This window comes from Varroa destructor, unplaced genomic scaffold, assembly GCF_002443255.2.
Source record: "Varroa destructor unplaced genomic scaffold, Vdes_3.0 BEIS01000002.1, whole genome shotgun sequence".
Classification (NCBI taxonomy): domain Eukaryota; kingdom Metazoa; phylum Arthropoda; class Arachnida; order Mesostigmata; family Varroidae; genus Varroa; species Varroa destructor.
This window is the reverse complement of record NW_019211455.1, coordinates 21,397,166-21,421,754: the sequence shown is the minus strand read 5'-3', so window position 1 is coordinate 21,421,754 and position 24,589 is coordinate 21,397,166. Positions and strand designations below refer to the sequence as shown.

General features: G+C 44.5%; 1 protein-coding gene across 12 annotated transcripts in view; it reads left to right on the top strand.

Moving 5' to 3' along the window:
- The window catches only part of Lar (tyrosine-protein phosphatase Lar), a 165,782-nt gene that overhangs the window by 49,192 nt on the left and 92,001 nt on the right, over positions 1 to 24,589 (top strand). For 3 of the 12 annotated variants that reach the window (XM_086981922.1, XM_086981920.1, XM_022789694.2), the window contains one exon: positions 564 to 644. The exons of 7 other annotated variants lie outside the window; for them this stretch is intronic. The gene's annotated coding sequence lies outside the window, so the exon portion shown is untranslated. Of the gene's footprint in view, positions 1 to 563; positions 875 to 903; positions 15,175 to 24,589 lie in introns of those variants that run through there. 2 more of the 12 variants (XM_086981918.1, XM_086981921.1) reach the window with 2 other exon arrangements.

Here is a 24,589-nt window from a genome sequence, read left to right as displayed (position 1 = left end):
TATATATATATAGAGAGAGAGAGAGAGAGAGAGAAGGCTCAAAAGTCGTAGTTTTACGGTTCTTAAGTAGTACTTTTTGAGTGAGTGGAACAGTGATTGCCAGTGATTCATTAGAAAAGTGTCATCAAAATATGGTCACGTTTGAACATTCCCATGAAGCACATGCGCCCCATGTGTTCAGCGTATTAATAAATCCATCTGTATTTTCGATCGACATCATTCTAGATAATATAAGCTATATACACAATTATATCTTATAGCATATGTTGTCTCTTTGCAGCTTTCAACAGAAACTGTATACTTACACAAACCGCAAAAACCAATACTGTTTCAAATATAAACGTTTTGTCGTACAGACATAAATTGCATGTTCTGCTGTGTATCCGCTTAGCTAAATGGAACAGGGTTCAATAAATCCATTTAAATCTCTTCGTTGATTTACGTTTGGTTTAGGTTTTCATTTTCTCACTATACTAGAGAGTAGGCAGATGGTCGTCTATCATAGTAATCGTGTTATGCACTGTCAACTAACTCAACTTGTTGAAACTTGTCCTGTTTTACAGGTAAGCGTCACTCGTTCCTGTTGCGCTACTTTTGTCGTTCATTCATTTTACCTAAGGGTCAGCTGACAGTATTACAACTAGGTAAGTTCTCTATGCGCTATGAAAATAATCTCGAGAATCTGTAATGTGGTTCAGCTGACGACTTCCTAGATGTAAGCGTGGCGCCATATAGGAGACACTGCTGTGTCGAGTTATCAGAACGTCGAGAACGCCGCTAGCAAGAAGCTGGAGCTGACCTTTAAACTGTTTTGTCCCATTCTGCACTCGGGGAATCCCGTCTTTGTCAGCTTACCACTGACGAGACCATGTTGGTAAGCAATGGCAGTTGACAGCAAAAGGTTTCGTCTTATGAGATATATGTAACTATTGTGTATATATATATATATATATATCAATAGCACAGGAATTAATCATGAGTAGCAGTGTGCTCACCTGCGTTGATAAGCGCCATTCTGTTTTTGCTGTGGCTACTTTTATCAGGCGTTTTTCCAATACAATTCTAAACACGAGCAGGATCCCTACATAAAAGGCGCTCCGTGCAGCTATAAACATACTCCTCCAAAATTTCGGGTAGGTAGTAGCGGTGCTGACTGTGACAAGCAACAGATTCTACATTGCAATAAAAACTTACGTTAACTATAAGCACACGTACGCACACAGATTAGCGCGCGATCAGCTGGGGTCCTTTTAGTAAGAATCACATCAGCCAATGTCTATCATTGGCTGATGTGATTCTTACAACATTGAAATATTTCCTCTCTTTCCCTTTTCCGTGATTTTCAAGACCTCTGATTCTCGATAAACAGCGGCCGAATCCCGTGTACACACACCCTACACGTGTGCGCGTATTCGCTATAGTGTTAAAGCAAATACTGGTGACTTGCACAAATCTGCGCTCGGCGCGGAGGCCAATACCAACCACAGCTGTAGCCATAGCTTCGGTTTTCGTTGTCTCTTTGTGCAGCGGTAAAAAAACGCGCACGCTCTATATGAATACGTACTATGCCCTGCGTCTGCCATAAGTGAAAGCGACTGTGGAACGGTTATTTGACCGGAGCTAGGGCGAGATGGAAGCCGTCGGCTCTATCTGGACCGGAGAGTACGGAACTCTACCGAGCTACGGGGTATAATAGCAGACCCGCTGTGGGTTGACACTGAAGGGATGTCAATCCAGCCAAATCGAACCTGTCAAACCTTCGAACCCCAAACTGGAGGTGGGGCGACTGAGAGCTGTGGCATGGGCGGTACTATAGGATGCAGTACAATGTGCTATTTAGTAGTACCTATATAGGAATAGTATTACCTACCCTATACATTACCCTAATAATCGGCAGTGCCAATAGGCTTTCTGAGTGAAGCTGCATTGACAATATCGGCAACCTGAGTACTCAAGCTGCGCGTGGTAGTTACATGATATATGTACATACGGTAAATTTTCTCGCTGTCCCTTATTTCAGTTCCCGCCTCCGAGTCATGAGCTACTGATAGAAGGCGCTCCTGAGGATTTCGGTAGATATTGTGGTAGGAGGGATAAGTTGTATGGGGAGGATAATGTGCTGCTGGGGCTGTTGTAGTTTCGTTGGCTGTTGCTGCTTACAGCCAGTCCTGCATTTCTTCTAGCGTGTATATCTACCCTCCATGTTATACAATTGCATTCATTGGTAGCTAGCTTTGTAGTGTCTGAGCCTACTTTCAGGGAGCAAGTAGGGAGCCGTTCACCTTCCTGGCCAATGAGGACACGGGATGATGAGTCGAGTCGCGTCGAGAACAAAGTTTTGCTGATGCCGTGGCAACGTTGCTACCTAGCAGTGCAGAAACAGCAACACTAAAATTGCATAGGCAGTAGCAGCAGAATCGGCCCTGCCATTGGCCTCGTTCTCCACAATCAGCTGAGCGAACAAAATAGGTTCGTGGTGCATGCAGCAGAGTGGGAAAGAGAAATGAAGGGGAGAAGACAGGCCGAAAGGAATATGAAGATAGCAGGTATGCAGTTCAGAGACAGGATGGTTTGGGGAATGTGTTATGGGGGGTACGGGGGTTCGGGCATCGGGCGGGGACGCTCCACCGACATAGAATAATAGACAGTGCTATAATATTCTCTTTCAACAGCAACCGGAGCTTATCGCCAACCACTGTAAGCCCCTTGCACTCCGTTGAGAGCGCTTGTATTATATAAAAAAGTCTATGACTCGGGTTCGTCTGCGGATTCATTCATAGCAAAAGAATGCTGCCGATGGTGGAGGAAATGTGTGCTCTTTGGTGTGTGGTGGATTTTGCGCTTTGACAATTGGCCCTATTCTAGCATTCTACAATGCAGAGTAAGAAAGAGAGGCAGCATTCGAGAAGGTAAACTGCAGACCTCAAATCTACGCACAGCCGACGGCCATTTTAGGCCCAGCAAAAGCAACTTTCCTGATGAAACCAGCGACAGCGGAAAAACAAGATGATGATCAAGAGAGGAAAAGTGAGGAACAGCAGAGAAAGAAGGTTTTACGTTTTAAGTCAGACTCGGGCGTTAATACAGGCCCTCAGTTCTTGGCTGTATAAATTTCAATATACAGTGCTTTTTTATTTCGTCTGTGCTACACGTCAAGCTTCCTTTCTATTTCTGTGTCACATAGAAACAATGAACTTACAAAACATGTAAAAGGACACGGGATGCGGTAAGTCAACTGACTCTCAAATGAAGCTTTATAACAATCCGAGTTGTGCGCAGAGCCCTTGCGGATTCCGATACTACACTGTTCCTTATCCGTGTTTATCGGTGCATAGTCGTTCGTTCGCTCGCTTGCTCTCCAGGAAGCTCATTCTTCCTTCGCAGTATACGCCGTACACAGGTTATACACATATACAGAGAAGGCAATCGCGTCTTGTACTATTACCCGCTTCATCTGTAAAATTTGCGTATGTGGAACGTTTGCTGAAAACTCAATCTAGGTTTTCTTTGACTAATGCTACAGTCTTGTTTCAAATTGCATCTGGGGCTTCACTTTCAAGACTGGTGCGCTTCTTTCCTACGCTGATTCCATTTAGGCCGCTACAGTCTACCAAGCCCGCCATCCTTACTTGCATTGGGTGAAAAGTTTTAGGAAGTTCGTCGGATCCGAACTAACCTATCTAACGTCTAGGTGAAACGGTCAATAATCTTTAAACTCTTCACCGCAACACCAGGTACTTTGATATCTCTCATTGAATAGCATAATGCACTATGTACAGTACCGTAAACGTAGCCAACTGGCTAAGTGTGCCGGCGGCAGCATTACACATTACATAGGCAATTAACGACCGTATCAACAGTCATCCTTTTCTTATTGACAATTACTCGCCAGAGGACAAAAAGCACGGAGTAGTTAATGGAGTAGGCTAGGGAATTGAATGCTTAATAAAATGCGAGCAATTGTTTGGCTAGTCAAGGTTTTACATTCTGAGTATAATATATGAACGTTAGACGTGTGGAAGGAGACTGCCGGAGAAGGACGCCGACCTTGAATCATATTCCCCCCCTTTCCCTTGAATTTCCCTTGAGTTTCCCTTGAACTCGTAATGATGCAACAGGTGATCAGGACAAACATGCAGTTCGCATGCTGTTTCGTGCAGTTGCAGGGCTGGGGCGATGCTGTGCGGGTTACTGTCCAGCAGAAACGGTGATGGGAAACCGTACATGTAGTGAACGCTGCTTGAATGCAAGCTGTTTCCCTAATTCTCGGGCGGTTCCTCATGGAAGCCTAAGTTTGCCTCTTTTTAATAACGATTTCGGGCATTTCTACTAGGGGGCCCATGTCATTGGAGTACAGTTCCATTTTGTTACCAGTCTTGCTCGCTCCTGGTAATATCCGTGACGATCTCGGGTAGCAAAGAGAATCACTGCATAGTTGTACAACAAAGCAAAAGTCATTCGTTCGTCTTGGCCTGGGTATGAAGAGATTAGTTTTTACCTGAACAAAGCGGCCTGCTGGCAGTCGGAAGACGTTGTTGACAGTCAGTTGGATCGTTGGATACAAAGCTGCACTGTCGCAGAAAAAATGCACTGGTATTGGATAAGATTTTGGAAAAGAACGTTGTGGCACAACTCAAACGCTGTCCGTCCAAGGCTTTTTAGTAGAGTGTAAATCTAGTCCGCCACCAAGCATCGGTAGTGGCTGTGGCGAAAGAAAACGCGGTAACTAAGTATGAAGGGCGGACGTCGATCTGTATAGTGTGCTGGACGGCTACATGGGGCTGTGCAACTGGCTATACCATGCCAACCAAACATAGACGGTATGGTCCAACGATTTAGTTGGCCAGTAAACATTAGTGGAACGGCAGAGCCGGCAGTAGCGATGACCGGACTAGCGGCGGCAGGACCAAGGCTAGATTGGTTCTCACATTAGCAGAAAAACAGTGGGGGCTTCTTTCCTTTTTACAGTAAGCAAGAAAAACAACAAGACGACGACGACTACGAACAGGAGAAGGGAGTCGAAACGAGGAGAACTTTTTTCCAAGAGGAGTAGCAGGAAAAAGCCCCAGGGACAATGCAGCTATCGATGTGAGCCCCGGAAGACATGAGAGATGGAAAAAGCAACGGCCGTCCAGGTAGCAGAACCATCGGCGACAAATGAATCATATGGCCAGTGAACGACTGAGAGCCTTTGCCGCTCACTATCATGGAGCAAAAGTGGTGATGTTTTACATAGCTGCCATGCTTGATCAGGCATTCTACGCGCTTTCCTCTTCCCTGTTCTGACCAACCTTGGAGAGTAACGAGACGAATAGAAAGGACCCAATAGAACCTTTTACCTAAAAAGGGTAAAGAAACCTTTTACCTGGTAAGATGTAGGAAGATTACTCCTTTACGAAGAATTGCAGTAACGACCATAGGGGATGTTCTGTGTCGTCGGCCTGCCCTCTAGTTACGGGGCTCCCCTATAAACTAAACAATAGACATTTGTAGTGCATGGCCACGCCGTAGTTCTATACCGTTATCACATCTTACAGCACTACTCGATAGCGCAAGAAAGGTGCGCCGTTATTCCAGTTTTCCCAAATAGAAGAAACGAAGAGAGGAGAGGTAGAGTAGGGCAAAAAACGGGCCTCACTGGGCTACTGTTGTGCTTTCACATGATACTGAGTAGATTGAGAGGACATGATTGGCCTGCCTCGCCGGCCTGCTGGGCGGAAACGGTGCGGACCTGACGAAAAGGAGCCTGCCTGCAGTGCGATCCCGGGACGATAGGAAAAACAGCGAGAGATAAAGCAATGACAAGAATCCAAAGCTGCGTTCCTTTTTATATACAATTTTATTGATCAAACGAAAAAAAAGTGTCAATAGAGAAGTGACTGGTAAGAAGAGCTGACGTGGCAATACTATTGATGTATTTAACGTAAAACGAGAGAAGTGATACCTTCAAACATCAATATGTAACCTATAAGTTATAATAAAAAACATACGAGCGGGATTTGAATAACATCGTCTCTGGTCCGAGCTATAGCGCATGAATACAATACCATATGTAATATCTACCCATTTATAATAACTCGCGTTCGTGTACCACAGAATGTACATATTAGGACGTCAATAGTAAATGCATAATAGCCATTAATATTAGTCAAATTTCGAGCTAGATTTTTCACTGTGTGCGATTGGAGCTCCTGGAGGATAAATACCTCTTATCTATTTAAATCCAATAGACTGAATCGATAAGGTTCAACATGTAAATATAAGCAAAAATTTGCCAAGATGATAGTGAAGATTATGGTATAAAAGATCAGTATATACTTCGTTCGCAATAGTCCAGTTCACGAACTCAGTGGACTTCGAACGATGCCACTTAGTCCATCCAATAGTATCTCCTTTGACAATAATCTAGATTTAATCGGTATTTCTCAGATGGAACCGGATCCGGTTCCAGATCTGACATCAATACTGAATGCCTCTAGATCAGACAGCGGTATACTGGAACATGGAATAGCTGTTGTTAGGTAACCAGCCCGGCCACACGTCGCCGGTATAATCTTGCAAAGGTACTGGCCATGCACAATCAGGACCTTGGTGGAGGTGGAAATCGCGAACATCGGTTGATGCATATATATATGGCAGAGGGCAGGAAAGACCTTGACTGGAGGTCCAAAGGAACGGATGGTAGCGGTTGGTCCTAGTGGTAACGAATTCCAAAAGCTCATCACTACTATACGCATGCCATACTCGCAGCTATCACAAGCCGCTTCTATCCGCTGCGTGATGATGTAGATTGCAACGACTTAGTTACGCCCATGTTGAAAATACGGCTGCTTGTGGTTAGAGAAATAGCTATCAGCGGCCGATGTGGTGGTGGTCGCCCCAGTGACTGACTGCCCTTAGGTAGCAACCGACATGAAACCGAGCAGAAGCCGGCCATTGACAAAGAAGTGGGAGACGGAAGTGGTAGTCCCATGAACACGGGTGCATTTTTATAACTAATATATACACATAGGGTAGCAGGTATAATAAAAGCCTAATGATCGAATCCCTGCCTTCCGCTGCGACAGTATCTGGCGGCAGTTGCTGCTGGCACAGACATTGATAGCTTATACCGACGGAGGAGGGCGTTTAGCTGAGAGTGATATGGAAGCAAAGAAAGACAAGTTTTTCGACACTACACTTGTGTGGATCTTACGTATGAGTTTGTTTATATTGAAATGGTAATGCGAATTCCAAAGGGCAGCTGCTTGCTTTCGGACATTTAAATGTGCGTATCCTCGGTGGAGATGTGTTGGCCGTTTACAACGACGCAACAACAAGCTGATAACGGGAAATAATTTGTCTATTTGCAATAGCTCGATTAGGACTCGTACTTTTCGTTGATTTGTGAGTTCGTGGGGGTTCTGTTGTCCTGCCCTCTGCCGCAGCAGAAAGAAACCCCATAGTGACATGCACACCTCTAAGACAAAAGCGATGGACGTGGAGGACGAAGCTCGTAATTATGGGGTGCCAGTATAGTGCGGTGCTGCAACCCAACCGCCTGGTTCTGTGCTCCCACATAGAGACGTCCCATCTCTCTCTCTCTGTCATTGTGCCTGGTGCACATTCCGTACACGTGCCATACATGGCAGCACCGATGGGGGCAGCGTGCCTTGCAGGGGTACTAGGATGGGCTGTGTAAGTCGGTGGGGTACCGGTCATTGGAATTTTACTTGGCTTACCGTCAGGCCTCACTGCAGGGGTCTAGCAGCAAGGGCAAAATAATGGTGATGCGCGCCAGCGACTCACATATTTGCATTTCTAAATTCATGCACCGAACACGAAGGAAAATGGTCCATTAAATGTATCTCTTTTTGCAGTCGACCACCCTTCTTTAAAGAGCAATTGAGAAGGACTGGCTGCCGGCAGTCATATGCTTCGTCTTTCAATTTCTCTGCTGTTCCTACTACGTCGATTGCAGTTTCAATGTATCTCTTTATTAATTATTATGTATGTATCTTTATCGATGTGAACAATCCTTTATAACGGTGTAACGCGGAACGCAATTTTCCCTTAATCACAGTGCAGCAATACATTAAACGATAAAAGTATGATTGGTTAACGAATGCTTCCAGTGCAGATAGTTTACTGGCGCCAAGATGGCGAGTGCATCTTGCTTTCTTCTACCACCTGTGATTTTAATTTCTAGTTTTCCACATAAAAGTTTTCTGAAAGAACATTAGCCGAATTGGCTCATTGATTTAGTCGACTAATGCCAATATACGTATCCAGTTCCGTCACTGCAACGTCAGGCCTTCCCCGTGCCTCATTCTATTTCGGTGCCCGTTATCATATTGCTAGTGAAGGGGAAATATAGTCACAAGACGAAGGTTTGAAAGCTTTCGTCAGGTGAAACCTTAACGGTGCTACTGCTGCTGTTGCGTAAAGGTTCTTCGGGTGGAAAAGGGTGAAGGTAAGGAGGCAGCGAAAGCTTAATTCTACAGCGGTTTCCTCGCTTTTCCCACTCACAATTCATATTAATATGAGTCTTCTACGGTTACCTAAAGCATGGTAACCACACAGAAGGGCAGGTCACAAAGTCGCAGGTGCTACCAGCAACCCCCCCTCCCCTACTTCCTCGTGGAGAAGTGTGAGATGAAATTCAACCAATGTTTTGCTCAACTCGTTACTTTGCCTGCCTCTGCCAACGTCTCACACAGGTTAGTGATGACGTCGCCGCCGATGGTCCTGATGGTAAGGAGGGTGTCGCCAGAAACGTTAGGACCGCCTAGGCCCAAATTCGATGGGGCGTATGACAGTAGTACCGTTCTCTCAGGACTCTCCGCAATTCGTATTGTACGGCCGTACGTGCGGTGCTTGACACAATCGCTTAGCTCCGCGACCTAGTCGCCCGCTTTCCTACAATCGTATTCTAGTTCCGAGCTACTCGCATGAAGCCAGCGGCTTCCTGCGCCGCTACAAGCCCGAGTTGCTCATAATCGAACAGATACCAAAGAACAGAAGCGGGAGTAAGTTTGGTCGATGTAAGGGACGTAACGCCAGGTTTTAGCTTGTCTGTGACCAGCAAAGTAAAGTGTACGACGAAGCTCTAGAGGTGCTTACGGTGGCGCCGATGTTACTACTGCTGTTAGCGCCTTACTAGGCGAAACATGATGATGATGATGGGGACAGGGTCTGGTTGTTAGAAACTTTACTGGGGGCGTCCGTCCCTAGAACTGGTGGCCGGAATGGCCGCAAGCGACGGTCAGTCGTTCCCAGCCGTCTACCTCTGCTTATGACCGCTTACTCGGCGTTAGCTACGACGCGCGGAAGGTGCAATCAGGTCAGTTCAACTGGATGATGGCTGAGGGGAAGACAAATATAAGCTGAGCATCGCAGCGTGACCAATATATATGTTGACTGTTTTTCAAGCTAGATGGGTTCTAAGTGGTACGTCAGGTGACAGGTTGCATCGGTTAGGCGTCAATATAATTTGAAAGAGTTAAGCAATAGTACAATACCCTCATTCAGACATAAGATTAAAAATCTCGATGTTTAGAGGTCATACGAATTGACACAAAATTCTACAGAAACTCAACGAAATCGTTTGGTCCTGAACGGTATAAAATAAATCACATACAACAACGATATATAAGCTAGACTGATGCCAGAGAAGTTATCTTATAGCATTGGACAGGAGTCATGAAACACGATCGATTCAGACCTATACCGTACACAACAAGCAAGTAATGAATAGAATAGGAATGGAATATTGCTCATTTGGTTTCAGTGGAGCAGCGCGCTGGTCAAATGACTTGTCAATTTTTTTTATTTAGATAACTCCGGTTCCACGGTGATAGGAAAAAATGATGTTACCATGGTTGATGTCATCGATCAAGATAGCGTATATTTAATTTAATAATAATTTAATTCTAATATATAAATAGTATTTGCCTCAATTTCGACTTGAAAAGGGTCAGTATTTTTACGATAACCGATGTCTGGCCAGTAACGGCGGCGGTGATATCGGTACTATGAACGTCGACGTAAGGCCAGTCACCAGCGAAGTAGATAATAGATAGAGAAATTGCTAATGGATATTAGACGAAAACGGATCATCGCAATGATGAGTAGTGATAGGTACGGTTAGGACAGTTCGAACACGTATGAACGTGTACATATATACATAGAACGTACGCATGGACACGTGTAGACATGCTACGTCTACGGAGACAATGTACGAATATGTATAGTAAATTCAGTTATCGATCTCATAATTAACCACTTTTAGCGTGTGGCGAACTTTTCTTGAAAGACAAGTTGCATCAGCGTTGAATAGCAAAGGAGTTTTAAGTTAAAAGCAAGGGCGACCTATTTGGAACAGATCCTGTGAAAACGTATGTAGAACGATCTGTTACACTTTCATAAGTAATGAAAATCCAGCGTTAAGCAGACGAATTGTGTAGCACCCCTTTGTATTGTTATGGTTCCTGATGCGCACCTACTTTCTGCTAAAAGTATAATCGGTAGTAAGGTAATTAGCAATGTAAATCCTATCCTTAAGTTACTTGTGGGTACCAGATGCCGGTATTGCATTAACCGATTAGCAGCAGATTTGGGCTTTCGCCGAATGGCTTTCGAGTCTACATACGGGGCCAAGGGCCTAAGGTTAAGTTCCATATGGCGATTTAGGCTAAAGTGTCGACATATCTGTACCTTGTTTACGGCCCTGCGTTGTGAGTCAGTTAAATTATTGACATGTTTTGTTGATTGGTATTCTTTGATCTTGTATTGATTAATGGAAGGTCACTTGTTTTTGTCAACTTTTTCCCTAAGGCGCTTACAATGCCACTTGTTGCTTGCCTTTACCGTGAATTATGTCGCGGCCGGAATAGTTGTATTCGTGCAACGCCCAATGACGATCTTGAGCTCTTATTTCGTATCTAAATAGCGCGGGGAAGTAAAAAGCAAGCTTGACATTACGTGTAGCTAATATGTGTGATACGCAATCTTAATAATTATTATTATGATATTAAGGAACTTGGGAAAACCTGACTGTCAATGTGAGAAAAAACAAGGTAAAACGGTAGTATGTATTAAAAGTTATTGTTAGGAAGACAACGACAAGAAGGAAAGCGGTAAACTCCGTTTACTGCTAATCGTTTGTTTGCGAAAACTCAACTCGACCATGTGAGCTTTAGCAAATGGATACCGAAAATGCTCGTGAATCTACAACTTCTGTTCCCATTAAATTTGCGGACTTTGATGCCATACATGGTTGCCCTCGTATATCTCTACATATGTGTGCTTCAGCGCGAAGTCGCTGACGAGCGAGCTATTTTTTGCGGTAAACCTTGAATTTTGTTGCTGCCACAGCGCCTCGTCCTGTAATTCAATGTATGGTGAATTCCCCAGGCCTGTGCAGGCTTCGTCGTGATGATTTCTTCTATTGCCTCTGGCTCTCTTTGGACGGCAATGCGTTAAATGATTGCAATTTTGGGCACAGCTTGAACTTCATCGGTAGATCGTCAGGCAGGCCACAAACGAGCAGATAGGGCCAATAGGACGTCGCGAGCCCGGGCTTGCGATGAATACATATTGGATTTTTGGTGAGGTGAAAGACTGCAATGAGAACTTGCTGTCGATTCGACGAGAAAGGAGCACTGCAACAGACCGCTAACGGAAGAGGACTATGCCACCGCTTACAGTTACGACCCCCCTGTATTTCATCGGTAGGAAAGCTGCCGAACGGAGCATGCTTTGAGCGGAGGATCTCAGAAGATTTCGCATTAGCTGTGGTTCTGGATTTTCAGTAGTCAGCGACACCGGTGGCGAGACTGGCCGTCGCCGCTGCTCCCTCATCCCTAGGGTTTTTCACGAGGAACACAATGGGCTTGCCGAACAAATGGCCCTTGCCACCCCGCGGCAATAGAACCGTAGCCGCCTTTCAGCTTTTGAGCGAACGAGTGCAGCGGAAGTAAAAATAGAGCAGAGGAAGCGGTAGAGTGCAATGTCGTACCGTGGTATACAATCTGCTGCTGTTTCAAAGCTAGATGCTGCGCTCGAAGACAGTGTACAAGGGGGTCGTGAAGAATAGTGGATACTCGGTCAGGCTAGAGTTTTCAGGGAAAACGACTGTAATCGGCGAAGCGTAAATCTGACTGCTGACTTAACGGAGCCCGGAAGAGCCTTTTTCCCCTCTCATCTAAAGTCACTGCGGTACGAACAGCAGTAACAGAGACAAATAGTGCGTAGGACGTGGAAGGCGCGACCTCAATTGGGGCCTGTCCGGTGGCTGCTGGTCGTGGTTGGGTTTCGTCTGTCACCGATCGTCTACCTGCGCAGGCCCACTCATCGTTATTACTACAGTAGCTATTCGGTAGTTAGCTAAAGGTTCGTATATCGACGCTCATCCCAACGCTAACTGAAATTTAGAAACTGAGCACCTTCGTTTAGAACAAGAAATAACGTGATATCCAAAAGCTGCGGTATCTCAAACCGCGTTCCCTTCTAAATATCTGCGTACGTATCCGTGTTTCTCTTTGCCTACGGCGTTGTATAGGCGAATCAACGATTTTAAACACGCCTTGCGCTAAATTAGTGACGGCTGGTTTTGACAGCAAAAAAGAAACCGTGTTTAATATCCGCATAATTTTGATCACGGAAGTTAAGGGCGATGTTTACGTCTACAATGAATAGAAACAGTTCTGGCGCCGTTGGAGAGGCCCAAACTACAGTAACACGCTAGCTATTCAAACGTTGGCCCTTTCAACACTGTTCACGGCACTGGTTGGCAGGTATTACAAGGTTTTCTTCGGGAATGAGTAGTCGGGAGTGCCTTGGCTAGAATTCCTCGAGAAGACATTCGCTAATAGGAAACCAGAGCTGTAATGTAATCTACAGACTCCCCTCGTTGGCCTCCTTGCAGCGGTTGCTCAGGGGTCAGCGTTCCAGTATGGCATCTCGTGTAGCAGAAGCGAACTTTTTTCGAGATCTTGTAGAGGTGACAAAATATGTTAAGAAATTCAAATTACGGATAAATGTTTAGAATAACTACAGTCGGTCATACCTCGTGTACGGTTTCTTATCAGCGAAAATAGTTATCTGCCATGACGCTGGACGGAAGCAAATACAAAGCTGCAAAAAAGAGTTCGAGGACGCAGCTGTGGAACTCTAGTGACTGAAGCGATAGCAATAGGATGGTCGCCAGTTAAGGAAAAAAAAAGAGAAGTAACTGCATTTTCGGTAAATAAAGATCACAGAAGACGTGGCAAGTTAGGCACGCAGCTTGTTGGGTCCTTTATGATAGGCAAAAAACAAGCTTTACCACTTTAGTTTTATTTAACAGTGCCACCGATTCGATTACTGCTCGTGCTCTGTAGTAGGCTTTAGTCGTTGGGGTAACTGGATGAAACGCGTCGGATATAGAAGCAGCTGTTAAAGGCAGCGCGGTTAGAAAGACGACCACAGCCCGAATGCAACAGGCCAAAAGGACACTATCACAAAGGCGACAATGGCACAGCGGTCTGCTCGGGTCTGTTCTCGATGTGCTGACGTGGATGACTTCTTTTCAGTAACAGTCTTCGCAAGACATCGCCAATGCCCTTGCTACACTGCCGGCAAAGGAAAGTTGGGAAATATCATTTTCCTTGCCGAGTCTGAAAGAAAAAAACTCAAGAGTTCGGTCACTCGGTCGGGCGATGGGATCCAAATCAATGCGTGTTTTCGATCTGGGGCATCCATGATGTGCCGGTGTGTCGTTACGTCGACGCGTATTACCCGCTTTTCCTGTATTTCAGTGATTCTTCGAAGAATGAATGATCGTCACGAATTATAGCGGGGGTGATACGTATACTTTAATAACAGTGTGGATCGGGGTGAGCCAGAAGGTTGCGTTACTTGATCGGGCATGCATATATATAGCAGCGAGTGGGTGATATCTTGATTTCGGTTTGTAATCGTTCATGAGTCTAAATAAACCGTTCATGGAAGGAAAAACTTTTTGCTGAGGGTTGGATAGAAGCCGACTAATTATAATTAGTAAATAATAACGTCTTACGTACTTACGCAAATCATCATGTTCAAATTTGACTCGTGCCTGATAAGCACCAGTTAAACGTAAGCCAGCACCTCATTGTGCGACATTTGATGTACTATTGTTGATAGACAAAAGGTACGAACTCCGATTTAGAGCTTAAATTGCAATGACCAGTGATTCATCAGGCGGCAACTCAACTACTGGATGACTATACTCCCAACAGACGGCTCGACCTTAGAACCATTTATCAGTATCATACAACACTAAATATGGTCTCATTAGCGCATCGGATACGTGCGTTGCTATAGAGTGACTATCGCGTTGCCCTTCTGTGGTTTTTCTCTGGGCGCTTCTTGCCCCTCACGTCGATTTGGTTTGTCCCAGATGCAGCCTGTTTTGAGCGTACGGCTCAATGTATACATTTGCTCTGTGAGCGTATATGCCTGCTGATGTTGCTACCCTAGATATGGTTGTCCTCAACTTGTCTTTCTGTCTGCACAGAAAGGCAGACGAAAAAGTAGCTGACTGATGTCTGTAACTATGACCAGCGTGGTTCCTATTCTACTCACTGTATTCCCCCATCGTTATCCGTCTAGTGATCAGCAAGCCTAGCATATACTCAGCAATACTGCTGAGTTCGGCAGAGGTTTGCCACCGTGTGGTCGGTAACGGCGTGTTCAAACCATCCAGATAAGGCCCTGGCGGCGGCCTATCCCTTTGAAAGACAGCGACGAAGCAGTAGCAGAAAAAGGCAAAGGATCGTGAAACGGATTCTGGTTAGTAAACACTTTGCTTCGATATGTGTACAAAAGCTCAGGTGTGTCTCGCGTTTTGTAAGGTATATATGGACTTGTGAGCGCGTTTGTGAGGGTATGAGAGTGTGCATGCGTGAGTGTGTCTGCATGGACCGTGATGTCGAAAGCGTACGAGGTCACTGGACGGCGTCGCAGTTATGCCCGGCGTTGTTTGCTGGAAGATAGTCCAGGGTCAGTCTGACCGCGTACCACTGGCTGCGAAGGGGGTGTTACATCACAAATGGTGCAAAAGGTGAAGGCAACGACAGAGGATTGTTCTTCGCAAGCAGGAAAAGTGAGTTCGTCAGTAGTGGTGCCATGCTTGAATGCTCTGACTAAAAAAAGCGAAACACGTACAGGGAGGTAAGGATTATAACGAACCTTTTGCATTGTTGTTCATTTCAATCAAACTTCATGAATCAAATTTTTTCAATAATCATATGCAAGAAGCACATTACTGAAGAAATCTATTTAGCGGAGAAAAACATTGCCCTGCAGTAACTACCCATCAACTTGCCCTTAGCTATTTAGGCCTTGAGCCTAAACTCAAGGAATTCAGAAAATATGCAACTATGTGGATTACTTTTGGTGAACGTAGGCGTAAGTAGATTCTCCATTTTAACGTATGTATCTTCCAATATCTTTGATTGAAATTATGTGACCATTGATGCAACGCCTGTTTTGTTTGTGCCAAGGTCGACATTTACCTATAATCTGCTGACCGGTTTCTATCTACAAGTCAAGAGATAACTCGTATTTAGCACACACAAGTGATTCTACATAAGTACATTACCGATAAAAATATTCTTGATCTTTTACGGATTCATGTAGGAAATGAGGTCGACGATGGTCGCTTGATGCTAACCTCCAACCTACATACAACACCTATATACACAAAGTGCACTATGTACGTACGATGATACAATCACGAACATGAAAGCTTTGATTTTTCCATTTTTCGTTAGAATCCGTAGGAGTAGTAGTGGAGGGCTGCAGCAATAAGAGTATTTATCGTAATAAATGGCCACTATGATGTTGGAGGGCAGCAGTTACAAGTAACAGAAGTTGTGGCGGTCGTATTGACCTAAAAATGCTTGATGCCGACGACGCCAACGACAGCGAGTAATTTCTATAGCAGCAACAAGTTTTAGTGCACGACGATGTTAGAGCCACAATCGACAGTCTATGCAGTTTTACACCCGCGCCGCTATTTCGTGAGAAAATGAGGAAAGAATTGTGTTTATTTTTTTGAGCAAGTCGGCAGCCTGTGGTACGCACTATTGTAGGGAAAGTACTAGGGGTTTGCGGCTTTGGGGAGGAGGGGGGGGGGTCTCAACCACTATGGCCACAGCGGGCATTGGTCGTGGACTTGAAGGGAAGAAATGATGAACACGGAATAAACAGGGGGACCGACAGAATAAGCGGCGAACGGAGCAAAAAAGAAAATTGCTAAAAATAAGTGTTTTAAAGTAGTCGCTTGACGTTGAAACGCCTGACGCTTAAGGCAACTAAAGGAACAGGGTTAGAAGAGGACGACGTAGAACGCCTACAAGGCGTAGTTAAAGAACGAGATGTCGTTATAAGAACATTCGCGGAGAGTGGCGAGCCTGAAGCGGATCGGTCCTTGGCTCGCTTATTGCTGTCACCGCTGCCATTCGATGGAGGCCATGCCACGAAGTCTGTCCCTTTTGCTGGTTCCGCTTTTATTGCTACTGGGTAGGACCAAAAACTATTCAGGCCAGGGACGAGCAAATATATTACCCACAGAAGCGCATGGCAACGGGTTTGTTTTGCCTCTTCAACGGACCCACTTCTTCCCCTTCCGCTGCCTTAGCGTTTGCTGAGCAACTTCCTCTCTAGCAGCACAAAACCCCTCGATCCGTCGTGCTTTGTCATGTTTGAGATCCAACGCCACGGTTCAAAAGAGACAAGTATGAAACAAAGGGAGAACTGTTTGCTATCAATGTCAGGGGCAGGAAATGGCTTTGGCCTTCTCCTCGCTCCCGTCGCAGCTGGAACTGTGGCTTAGATTCGTTAGCCCTTCAACTAAGCCCACAAGCTCGTCCGCAAGCCCGTTGAAGCATTCCAGTATGGTCGTCAGTATTTCATCAACCTCTTTACATAGGCCGCCACGCTGACTAGCGCTACTGCTACGATGGCTACCAATATATAAGCTAATAGAAGCCTTGTGTAACATGGTGGCTCACAGGCATTTGGCCTCAACCTGTGATAAAGTGTAGCATTCGCTACTAAAGGCAATTCTATGAAGAAAAATAGTAGAAAAAAAAATCACTGTTGATGGCCTGCATGGCTAAAACGCTTTCAATTGCTTTATAGTGAGCAGAGATATTGCCAGTCTAGCACCGCACGCGAGCTGATCTACCGGTCCGCCAAGATTTTCTTTTTAATTGCCCGTTATCTTTTTTCTACAGTTCTGTATTAATTATTTATATTATAATAATTATTGCGTGATATTTCAAGCGGGAAACGTGAATTTTATATGACTGCGACAAGTGTCTTTATTTTTCTGCTATGCTTAGCAGGGACAAAATATTTATGCGGCTCAGTCAGTAAGTAATTAAATGGACGTCCTTCCTTGATCCTCAACTCTGCATCATTGTGTTGTTTTCCTCCTTGCTTTGTTGTGACCAGTGATTTGTTTATTTCCTTAATAAGTTCATAATAACGTTATAAAGCAAAACGCGTTCAACAAAAAGCGAGCACAGTTACCTTAAGGCCAAACAAGGGAATCCACCACGCTTTCCTTGGAAAGGTCTCGAACGTGGGATCCAAGCTCATCTTGGTGTCGACGCAGGTCCTTCGAATGCAAGTGTGACTGCTTCACTGGTTTGCTTCTGTAGAGGGTTTTTAGCATATGGCGTACCTAGAACTGCTGCTACACGTTTCCGAATCGCCCTCGAGTATTCAGGGAAACGCCAAAGAAGGCTTTGCACAACTCTGAACCGACAATTTTCGGCCAGAAGGACTCAATGTTACCAGCAAGAAGGTATTCCACCAAAATGGCAAGAGATGTACAAGAGGAAAAAGCATTCCATCGTATCAAGTGCTATAGTTTAGCCTGCCTCTTGCATTTCTCGGCTCAACTATCTGCGGCCATTGAAATCGGCGACGGCCAAAGCTCCAAGTAGACCCTCACCGATCGCTGCATACCTAGCGGAATTTTATCCTCCAATCGACCCTGTTCCTGGTCAAACACCCTTTCCGTTTTTATATATATACATATATATATAGGAAACGACGAGCTGCTACCAGCCATTCTTCTGGGACGCACCTAATGGCTCCAAGAGAATATTCAGAATTTGCAGGTCTCAGGAGAGCGCTGGCACGAATCCCCGAATAGTTGGTCCACTTTCGCCTTTCATACCTTGGCCTTATAGGACGAAGTTGCATAAGCTGCAGCGTTAAGGACGCCGATGCCGCGGCAGCACCGGACGTTGTGTTGCGTTGGCCGCCAGCGGCTGCGTCAGCTGTTGCGCAGAGTCACAGTAGCAGTCAGTAGAGTTGTAAATGTAAATAAATTTAGGCATGCTGTCCATAGAAATGTCTTCGTGTGCATCGGGCAGCGGTGTCGCTTGAGCGTCGCTAGTCCTAGTTACCTTCCTCGCTCCCAACATAAAATTGGATAGGAAAAAAAGCAGCTAGGATAATATGGTAGGTTGTTCCTTTGAATCTTTACTACTACTACTACTGCTGCTGCTAAAGCTCGCGTCCACAACGTGGACGTGGTCGGGAGAGTGTGTCGTGCCATCGGTGACAGATGTCGCTGCTGATGGTAGCTGCGATAGTGGTAAAAGTACAGCGCATAAACTTAGTGAGCCCCAGCATCAACTAGAGCTTCTGACAACACTGACTCTATGCGACAACCAGGCTTGAGGAAAACTAGGTAGAGGAGAATAAGCTACCAAACCTGCTGGGTCATCATCTGCTGATGGATAGATCGACCGATCGACATAACATGACAGGCAATAGTTTACCCGTTCGAATCGTACGCATCGCACAATTTTTTTTATTGCATTGTACTATATCTAATGTACATACACTATATTTACATGTAACTATGAAACAGTATGTTTTTGCGAAAAAACAATCGCAATATATAATATAGGGCATATAATACGAAGTAGCATGCAGCTACGAAGTATGTTGCTTACATTGAGCTAGCAGAGAACTGCTACTTGAATGGTAAATTTCTTCAAACATACAAAAGCACGGAGTACGTCCTAACAGATCCAACTTCTTACGCAAATATTGAGCATAAAATAGATTTTACACGTTTTTGTGGGATCCCCTTTTCAAGAGCAATTGCTGTCTGCAAGCTTGCCTCTTCAGCTCGTGAGTGATTAAGCTTTATAGTTGCATCAAGTCTGTTGGCGTACAGTAAAGTCAATGTGGGCATCTGTACGTCGCCAAGTTAAGGGAACCTCAAAATAGAATATACTTGGTGAGGGACTTGAGGGATCATGATGTACGGTAGTGCGGCAGGCCGCCGGCGCACGCACCCGAACGAGGTCACGATTGATGGATGAGTATCACACATGGTAGATGACAGGCCATCACCTGCAATACCTTTTAATGCGTAAACGGGATATCATAGCGTGCGCGGTGGACCCAGTAAATGTTGAATTTTGATGAAACGGAAGCCATCGAAAACCCTCGTTGCCTCGCGGGCGGGGAAAGCTGGCGGAGGATCAAAAAAGGGAACCGCCCGCGAGTAGGGAAACATTAAAGGTCTATTTTACGATGAAGTAAGTACAGATGAGAGAAGAAGTTTCCACGTATTCCATTACATCTTCAAAAGCTTAGCAGTACTGGGTCCGCGTGGACTGGTAGCGTTATACTTCTGTATATTAGTCTTTCGACCTGTGTGTTCGCGTAAGTACGTGTCAACTGACCATAGTGGGTTTTGACGCACGAAAAAGCACAGGAGGCTTTTGTAGATGTTCGATGTGATTACCGGTCGACCAGAAAGAAAATGAAGGCTCAGATAACGATGGTATCAATAGCTATTCCTATATATCTGATAATTGACACTCTTACAACATATTCGGTGCTGCATACTATTAGCAAAGCTTTAGCAAGCGTCGTTCATCGCCACGGTGCCGCGCTCAAGCCACGTTGAATGATAGTTTTTAGCAGATAGTTCTGTAGATATTGGACCTATGCGTTTTCGTTACAATTGAGGTATATAGCAAGAGCCAGCTTTCGTTGAATCACTGAGGCGTTTTCTTCTTTTTTTTTCTCTATACATCTGAAACGCGGCCTTTTAAACTTCAGATATTATTGCCACCACTACGATAGCTTCTGCAGGTGTGAAACTGCTTCAAGAAAACTTTATTGACTCTCACACACGTTACTGTATATACGTATATTGGGACCACATGTTGGCCTCTCTGACCTAAGCAAAGTGCTTCGAATAAGCCAGAAAAAGCCAACTTGCCAATGAAGCAGGTTAGATTCTTTGTGCAAAGCAACCTCAAGAGCGAAGAGTGAGAAAAAAGCTACCACAAATTTAAAGCGAGGCGGCAGAGACTACTCCGACAGGAGCTCAAGCGAAGGCAAACCAACAAATGCCAGGATGGCTGTATTGAGCACGAGTGAGCCAGTCGCCAGTCGACTCGAGGACCGGACAGAGCGGAACGACCTGTGAATGTAACGGCATGGGAATGATTACAAGCGTTATGGTACCCATGTTGTCAAGTTATGCCAAGGGCGCGTGGCTGCTTGACTTCACCCGGCGAGAGTGGCTATAGCACATGTTGCGTGTTACCAACAACAAGCATCGTAACGTCATGCTCATGACCATAATGCAGTAGCGAGGAAAGCAATAGGGAATGGGGCAAAGGTAACTTAGAGATATAACGAACAGCGCAAGATTTTAGTAGACGAAAGGCAATGGATGGATGTAAAATACGTCTGGTTAATATGAACAATCTGGGCAGGATCTGGAATTGAAGCGCTTCATTTTCATAATAGCATACAAATAGCCATTCAGCTCCACAGTATGTATGTACCTACAACTGTGTGGGGTGGATCGACCCAAACTAGCCACTTAAGATCTACATGTTATGAGGGTATATGGTTCATGAATTTTTCGGGGTATAGATATTTTTGTGGTATGCTATAATACGCGCTTGGTAAGTCGTAGCAAAATATGGTAATGTCTGTTATAAGATCCCGTTGACGATTATTCTAAACGCACTCGCTTCAGACTCCATGATAAAATGTTGCAAAAATAAGAGGTCGCTGATTGAGGGATATGCCACCTATTGTGACGACGAGTAGACGGTGCTAAATAATTTTTTTCCACAATCGCTTTAAATTTTATGAGAATCGGACCGACGCATATAGAATGCCGAACGCGCCAATCGTCGCTGTTGTCATTGGCGTTGGTTTTCAACAGGTAATACTTCCTTAGCGTCAGCAGCAGCAGCAGCAGTAGCAGCAGCAGCAGCAGGAGCAATGGCAGCATTTTGCATATGGAATTTAAAATTACAGATAAAAGAACCTTTCGAACTCCTCCTTTACCGCCCATTGCCCCCCTGTCTCCCATATGTTCTGTGCCTCCTGATGATACGTATATCTGAAAGTAGCCCTACACGCACCCACACATCGATTTTTATTAACTTTAGTTCCGGGCAGAGTAAAAACTTATGTCGGAAGAAATAGCTGTGCCCATTGCAATAGTTGGGTGAGGCTATTTTTACGATTCCGCCAAACAGATAATGTGATTGTGTAGATAAAGCTTAAGAGATTTATCTGTTTAACATCAATTCATATCTTTCTGATTCATCATCCTATCATATTAATTTAACAATTAGCTCTCATATTTCCAACTTGGTAACGTTTCTCGAGCTCGGGATTTGCATTAGATTTTGAATACTTGAACGTTCCATCTTTCATTTTTACTAACAGACCTGTCGTATCTACTGCTAAAATATTCTGCAGAATTCAAGTCCTCTGGATGTCCGTGAGCTTTTGTAAGTATACAGGGATTCTTAAAGTTTCATTTCGACCTGCTTAGAAAACAACAGACAAGCTCGTCGACAGGTTCACTACGGCTTTCTCTTCACACTTTTAGTACATCGTCCTAGGTACAGGAAACCTATTGATAACCTGGGCTGCTGCAAAATACTCCTCACAGCCACAAAGTCGTCACAAATAGACACATCGGGTACGCAGCTCAACTTTGCGGGCAGGACCAGTGTGTCTTAATTCGCGCAAAGAAGTCCGTTAGGATGCCCTATCCGTGTGGCATACCATCCAGCAGCGTAAGTTGCTTTTTGAGTCGAAATTGTTCAGAGTATATAAGAGGGACACCGAAACGTGACATGTAGCAAGGTCAGCAACTTGGTGACGAGGTTTCCTCAATGTGTGTTGACAACGTTACCCGAAACCTGGCCTAGACGCGCGTAGGGAAACCGTGCGTGTCTGTAGCTTAGATGGTTTCTTCAGGCTGCCTACGCCGCCTTCGTCGAGTCGTCTGCTCGATGACATTTCGGTTTTTTCTTCGTCTGCTGTTACCGTCTTTCTGTCTACGTGTCTGTCCTTTGTTTTTAAGAGAAGACTCGACTCTTTCGCTGTTCGGACATAAAACAAAGATGCCCTACTATAACGTAGAACAAGTATTACCTGGTCGGTCACTAAGCAGTAGTTGAGAGGTTTCAGACTGGGACAACCGGTTCAGTGAGTTGCAGAGGCGAGAAAAAAGGAAACGGAAGAGGTTGTACTGGTTTGTGAGGCGTTTACTGGCGTTGTCTTCGCCCCACCACCGAATAATGCCGGTAATAGTGTTCGACAGAGGAGAGCTGACATAGGGGAAACGTCCTTTTTTCAGTGGTACAGGAGAGTTGAACTCGTTCGATTTCCACCTATAAAATATAGTTGAACTTCTTATCCACTACAGATCGGTAATCGTTCGATTTGATCACTAATTTTCTATAGAGAAGATATTCATGGGAGTCATATGTCGGTCGGTAAGGCTGCTTCGTCAACCGCTTTGAGCCGTTGACGCTTGCCAACATAAGCTGTTTGTCATTCAGTTCGACATTATTCTATCCACAGCAGCACCACGTAAACGTCTCGTTTGCAGTATATATATATTATAATAATATATAATTAATAATATAATTAATAATATAATAATATATAATTAAACTCTATCGTACGTACATACGATAAACCAGAATTTACGATTGTGGGATGCCAATTTGACAACTATGCTTTGTCAGGCGTCGTATGCTAATGTTAACCGTAATATCGCCGACAGCTTTGACAGTCTTGGTGGGTGGGATCCGTCAGTTACGTGTAGAGATCAATTAGGCAGCTATTTGATTATTCGAACAATAAGTAAACGCATGATCTCATAGTTACAGACTATCGTGATTATTTTTTTCATGAAATGTACCGTGATCGAGTACCTCCTAAGTATTATAATTGGACAATAACAGCATATTTTTTTCATCCTATAGAATGACTTTTTGTGTACCTTTCTAATAATGATATTTACTATGCACATTGACCTCCAAGCGTTTAGAAACCCAATGCGTCTTCAAACCCTTTTCTATTTACTCTTGTTATCGATGCACGATTTTCTTTTTATTCCAATAGCTTTAAAAGCGCGAGTTGTGTGTGTAAAAAAAATAAGTATATATACTTATTTTTTTGCCGTCTTGCGAGGGTATTTGCATTAGGTCAAAACCATGTTTGCATCGTTTTTGAGTCAGATGACGGTGAAGCGATGAAATTCGATTTGGTTTCCTTGCATTGACTGGACTATACAGAAACGCAGTAGCTCGTAGAAAGCCGTACGTAGGGTAGCCATGACGCCGATCGACAGCTTGTATGTTCAAAGAGGTTTGACGAACGCCCCGAGAGCTGTATGATCTGTTGCGGCTATTGGCGACCCTACTATGGGTGCCAGCATTTCGATTCACTGGTGAAAACCTATGTTCTATGCTCTGACGGTGGGTTCTGTTTTGGAAGGGAGCTTAGATCGAAAATTAGCTGTTGCTCATGGAAATGCCATCGTGGCGACGGACAGAAGGGCGGATAGTCGCGTGAATGCGGTTGCCAGGACACATATACGGCCAGCCGTCACCGACTGCGCTTGCTAGACTCTCGGTGGAGAGGAACTGGGACATTTTTGAAATGGCGTGGGATACTGCCAATCCTGGGATAGCCTGCGAAAGCTGGACGTTTTAGGGGCAAGTGAAAAACAGAAGGAACGAAGAGGGGAAGTAAGTCCAGCAATTGTATAATGGATATACGGAAAACCATCTATGGTCTTTTTGATGTCACTCTTTCCCTTTAAAGTTAACCTTGGTGTACAATACTATGACGATGTAATGTAGCTAAAATTCAAGCTGATGTTCATTTTAAAGTGGCCATATCACAAATTACGATAAAAGCCATGAAGATACACGGATCTATAAATAAATCTGTGATAATTTGCAAGTTCGTTTTGAAAATTCTAAATTGTGATTCCTCAACTTCATACTTTTCTACGAATTTTACTTTCTTGTTTTTTTTTTTTTGATACTAATTAGCAACGAATCACGGAAAAGTTATGTGATAGCTTTTTCTGTCCTGTATTTTAAGTAACTAAGCATTAACTTGAACCACCCATAGCACGAAAAGAATTTTCCGTAACCAAATATCGGCCCAATAAGTTCCCATAAGAGTAAGGGCCTTCACCCTGAAAAAGTCATATTTCGCTTGTGTGTGTTCATAAATTACAGACGATTATCAAACGTATTGA